The following is a 6436-nucleotide window of genomic DNA, read 5'->3' on the forward strand; positions in this document are numbered from 1 at the left end:
GAGATGGGACCTGGATAAACTAAAAGAACCAGAGGTTGTGCAGAGATTCAGGGAGAGCATAAGGGAGCAATTGACAGGAATGGGGGAAATAAATACAGTAGAAGAAGAATGGGTAGCTTTGAGGGATGAAGTAGTGAAGGCAGCAGAGGATCAAGTAGGTAAAAAGACGAGGGCTAGTAGAAATCCTTGGGTAACAGAAGAAATATTGAATTTAATTGATGAAAGGAGAAAATATAAAAATGCAGTAAGTGAAACAGGCAAAAAGGAATACAAACGTCTCAAAAATGAGATCGACAGGAAGTGCAAAATGGCTAAGCAGGGATGGCTAGAGGACAAATGTAAGGATGTAGAGGCCTATCTCACTAGGGGTAAGATAGATACCGCCTACAGGAAAATTAAAGAGACCTTTGGAGATAAGAGAAAGACTTGTATGAATATCAAGAGCTCAGATGGAAACCCAGTTCTAAGCAAAGAAGGGAAAGCAGAAAGGTGGAAGGGGTATATAGAGGGCCTATACAAGGGCGATGTACTTGAGGACAATATTATGGAAATGGAAGAGGATGTAAAAGAAGATGAAATGGGAGATATGATGCTGCGTGAAGAGTTTGACAGAGCACTGAAAGACCTGAGTCGAAACAAGGCCCCCGGAGTAGACAATATTCCATTGGAACTACTGACGGCCGTGGGAGAGCCAGTCCTGACAAAACTCTACCATCTGGTGAGCAAGATGTATGAAACAGGCGAAATACCCTCAGACTTCAAGAAGAATATAATAATTCCAATCCCAAAGAAAGCAGGTGTTGACAGATGTGAAAATTACCGAACTATCAGCTTAATAAGTCACAGCTGCAAAATACTAACACGAATTCTTTACAGACGAATGGAAAAACTAGTAGAAGCCAACCTCGGGGAAGATCAGTTTGCATTCCGTAGAAACACTGGAACACGTGAGGCAATACTGACCTTACGACTTATCTTAGAAGAAAGATTAAGGAAAGGCAAACCTACGTTTCTAGCATTTGTAGACTTAGAGAAAGCTTTTGACAATGTTGACTGGAATACTCTCTTTCAAATTCTAAAGGTGGCAGGGGTAAAATACAGGGAGCGAAAGGCTATTTACAATTTGTACAGAAACCAGATGGCAGTTATAAGAGTCGAGGGACATGAAAGGGAAGCAGTGGTTGGGAAGGGAGTAAGACAGGGTTGTAGCCTCTCCCCGATGTTGTTCAATCTGTATATTGAGCAAGCAGTAAAGGAAACAAAAGAAAAATTCGGAGTAGGTATTAAAATTCATGGAGAAGAAATAAAAACTTTGAGGTTCGCCGATGACATTGTAATTCTGTCAGAGACAGCAAAGGACTAGGAAGAGCAGTTGAATGGAATGGACAGTGTCTTGAAAGGAGGATATAAGATGAACATCAACAAAAGCAAAACAAGTATAATGGAATGTAGTCTAATTAAGTCGGGTGATACTGAGGGAATTAGATTAGGAAATGAGGCACTTAAAGTAGTAAAGGAGTTTTGCTATTTGGGGAGCAAAATAACTGATGATGGTCGAAGTAGAGAGGATATAAAATGTAGGCTGGCAATGGCAAGGAAAGCGTTTCTGAAGAAGAGAAATTTGTTAACATCGAGTATAGATTTAAGTGTCAGGAAGTCATTTCTGAAAGTATTCGTATGGAGTGTAGCCATGTATGGAAGTGAAACATGGACGATAAATAGTTTGGGCAAGAAGAGAATAGAAGCTTTCGAAATGTGGTGCTACAGAAGAATGCTGAAGATTAGATGGGTAGATCACATAACTAATGAGGAAGTATTGAATAGGATTGGGGAGGAGAGAAGTTTGTGGCACAACTTGACCAGAAGAAGGGATCGGTTGGTAGGACATGTTCTGAGGCATCAAGGGATCACCAATTTAGTATTGGAGGGCAGCGTGGAGGGTAAAAATCGTAGAGGGAGACCAAGAGATGAATACACTAAGCAGATTCAGAAGGATGTAGGTTGCAGTAGGTACTGGGAGATGAAAAAGCTTGCACAGGATAGAGTAGCATGGAGAGCTGCATCAAACCAGTCTCAGGACTGAAGACCACAACAACAACAACATGATTATTTGATCAGACAGATGGCAATTTCGTTCTTCTCATCTACAATTGGATCCGATAAAAGTATGTGCAGTTACAGAATTTAAACTATGCTGAGGGGTGACAGCTAATATTAAAATAAATAGAACTTTTTTCCCCTGTATCAGTCTAAAGACCACTGCATAGCCACCAATACTGTGAAGGTTTATGTGTTTTAATAAGTGTATTACCAAAACCAATCACCATATGTGATGACAGATGCTCATGCTACAGTGTGGGGATGTGTAACTTCAGATAAAGTTGTGTGCAGATGGATAAAAATCATGGATGACTGTAAACTGGTATTTCTTAACAATGGTTTCCCAACTTAACACATCAGCTCCCTGGAGGAGAAGACTTGCCACAGATGTTCCCTTTGGATCTGGCTGTTTCAGTTTAGTATCATTTTGTGCAGTTAAAAACAGTACTCTGGGATCAGATCATTGTGCTATAGATATTTTGTTAAAGCTAAAAACAGAAATTAGGGCCACTGTCTATATAAATACTATATGAAAAATTGACAGACCAGACAAGACAAAATACAAAAACATATAAGTAAATTAATTTAGAGTAATAGTCTCTGACCAACAGCTGACAGCTCTCTAAAAGTACATCACAAATGTTATCTACTATGCAGCAGAGGACTGTGTACTTAAACAAAAATCAGTCAAAGAAGTTAAAAAACTATCTTTTGTCTGATGGAATGAGGATCTACACCTATACTCTGCAAAGCACTGGCAAATTTATGGCAGGAGGTATCTCCCATCAGATCACATATCAGCTTCTTCTCATTCTATTTGCATATGGAGTGTGACAATAATAACTGCTTAAAAATCTCTTTGTACTCTGCAGTTAATCTAGTCTTGCCTTCGTAGTCCCTGTGGGAGGGATGCATAGGGCATTGCAATACATTCCTAAATTACTTACTTAATCCTGATTCTTGAAACTTTTTAAACAGTCTTTCACACGATAAATGGAATCTATTTTCAAGCATCTTATAGTTCAGGTTTTCCAACATCTAAGAGATACATCCTATGTATCAGACAAACCTCTGACCATACATGTTGTCCTTCTTTGTAGAAGTCCAAAGTCCTCTGATAGTCCTATTTACTATGGGTCATACACACATCCAAGGTGTGTCACACACGTATTTCATAAGGACTCTCCTTTATAAACTGGCTGCACTTTCCAATATGCTATCAATGAACTGAAGTCAGCCACCTGCTTTACCTATAGTTGAGTCATGTGATCACTTCATTTCATATCCTTGTATGAGTTGACTGAGTGTAATTGTGACTTATTGATTCAGTAGTCATAGCACACAATGTTGTTTTTTTCCCCTTTCATTTTCTGATGAGCACACTTTCGCTTTTCTGAACATCTAAAGCAGGTTGCCAATCATTGCACCACTCTGCTATCTCATCAAGATCTGACTGAATATTTGAGCAGGATTTTTTTGGACAGTTTTTCATTTTAAATAACAGCATCATCTGCAAAAAGATGTGAGGTTATTATGAGTGTCATTGCAAAGGTCATGGCAACTATTTTTTGTCTCAAAAATGGTAATGAATTAAAAAATTCTGTAATATGCAAATGGAAGGTCAGTTCATTTGTAAACATTACGTGTAGGGAGATGGATGCGCACCACCATAAAGATACAATACAGCTTGAGAAAAAAAAACGAAAAAATGCTTGTTGTTGCAAATGTGTTTTACTGACAATTGCAAGAGGACACAATAGCAAATTACAAACTATGCCCATTCCATGGCATCAGGAGTCTCCCCAAGAAGCCACAGTAACATGACATGGTGCTAGATGGCAGTCCTTTCCAGGAGAACAAAGCGTGAAGAGAGACAACAGTGTGAGTCGAGCAGCCATTCGGGATGGATGTTACCTGACTTGAACAGCAATGTTAGATAAAGACTGCAGTTCGTCATGAAAGGAATGTGCAACAATACCATGAGGAGCTTGTGGAAGCAGTAGGAAATACTGCTATACCATACCAAACAGTTACTCCCTGAGTGGATGCATTCAAGCGTGGCAGAGCTGCACCAACTAATGTGCACCGATCCGGGCAGCCTGTCAGTGTGTGTACGGTGTTTGCTCATACCCAGATCATCCAATGCTTGGAGAATGACAGAAGATGGATGCTGAAGGACTAAGTGGACATGTTATGAAACTTGTCATGTGAGAATCGTTGCCATAAATGAATTTTGGGCCAGGGCCTATGAGCCACAATTGAAATGCCAGTCCACGGAATGGTGTCATCCAGGTTCACCAAATAGGCAGAAATTTCATCACAATCCCTCTCTTGTCAATCTAATGGTCATCATAGCCTATGACATTAGAAGAGTGATTTTGTACAATTTCGTTTCACATGGACAAACTGTTGATGCACTGCACTGCTGTTGCACCTTCTTGCAACGACACCCACAACAGGCTATTTGGGAGAAATGTCCTGAACGTCTACAAATGCATTAATTCTTCAGGACAACATGAGAATGAATATGGCTGTGTTTGTGCAGAATCTGTTCGTGTGATGGGGATGGAAAGTATTGGAGCATCCACGATATTTGCCAGACTTTTCAGTTTGCAGCTTCGACCTCATACCAAAACTGAAAAAGCCATTGTATGAAATATGCTTTTGAACACATGAAGATAATGCCAGAGCAGTGACATGTGAGATTAGACAATTCACCTTCTACAATGTTGGTAGTGTGTGATGGATTTGTTAGGAAAGTATTTTGAGGGACTCTATGGTATCATAGGTTCATGTTGCTGCCCTGTACTATTGTCAACTGTTGCAGTCAACAGTAAAGCATTTTTGAAATGACAGAATTTGTTTCGTCTTTTTTCTTGTGCTATATCTTTATGGTGGTGTGTGTCTGTTCATCCATCTCTGTGCATGTAATTTATGCATATGAACCAACCTAGCATTTGCATATTGTTTAATTTTTTATTTGCAAGGGTCACAACATATTCTCTGGGCATGCCTTAAGTTACATCTACATCTCTCAATGACTTCCCATCAAAGATAATATGTTGTGTCCTTCTAACCAAGAAATCCTCAATCCAGTCACAAATTTCATTTGATTCCCTATATGACCTTACTTTCATGAATAAGTATTGGTATGGTAGTGAATCAAATATTTCAGAAATAAAAAACAAAATACTATACCTACTTTGACTGCCTTGATACAAGGCTTTCTGGATGTAATGTCAAAAAAGTATGCATTGGGTTCCTCATGACTGATGTTTACAGAATCCATGCTTGTTGGCATTGAGGAGATGTTACTGTTCAGATATATAATTAAATTTGAGTTCAGAACTGTACAACAAATGGATGTCAAAGATATTGGATGCTGCAGTTGTGATTGAGGAACAGAAAGCAGCACATATGGAAAACTGCCACCACTTGAACTTTACCTTTTGTATGCAATATGAGCAAAAAGCTGTGAAACCAAAAGGTGCTCACAAAAGTGTATAAAATCAGCTGAATCAACTTTTGCAGTTCCCTAGACAAGACAAGCTTTAATATGAAAATATGGAAAGAAGGTCAACAAATTCCTAAATTGGAATGGACTGGAGAGTTTGTGGATACTATCACTCCTAGTAGCATACAATCGAAGCCTTTATCATCTCTTCTGTTGTGTGGTGTCACCGCCAGACACCACACTTGCTAGGTGGTAGCTTTAAATCGGCCGCGGTCCACTAGTACATGTCGGACCCGCTTGTCGCCACTGTGTGATCGCAGACCGAGCGCCACCACAAGGCAGGTCTCGAGATACGGAATAGCACTCGCCCCAGTTGTACGGACGACGTAGCTAGCGACTACACTGACGAAGCCTCGCTCCTTTGCCGAGCAGATAGTTAGAATAGCCTTCAGCTAAGTCAATGGCTACGACCTAGCAAGGCGCCATTAGTATCATTGCATGTATTTAAAGAGTCTCACTTGTATCGCCACAATCTCCAGATGTACCAAAAGGATGGATTAAAGTTAAGTATTCCAGAAGCTACGAACTTTTCTTTATAGCATTCATTACGTACCCTGTTTCAGACCTCACGCACCCTGCTTTGGCTTAGCGCGTGCCTTTTCGGCTTCCTCTCATTGTGTCTAGGCTGTCTTGTCTAGACACAACATGTTGCTATAGGCTCTTTGTCATGTCCTACTAGTGCCTATTAAGATGTCACTTCTGTCTTGGATTTGCTTTTCTGACAGTGTTAGTTGTAATTTAACAGTGACACATAGGAGTACGGTATATGATTACTGATGTATGAGTTCACTTAATGCGATAACAAAGTGGCATGATTATGTT

This window comes from Schistocerca serialis, chromosome 1, assembly GCF_023864345.2.
Source record: "Schistocerca serialis cubense isolate TAMUIC-IGC-003099 chromosome 1, iqSchSeri2.2, whole genome shotgun sequence".
Lineage (NCBI taxonomy): Eukaryota > Metazoa > Arthropoda > Insecta > Orthoptera > Acrididae > Schistocerca > Schistocerca serialis.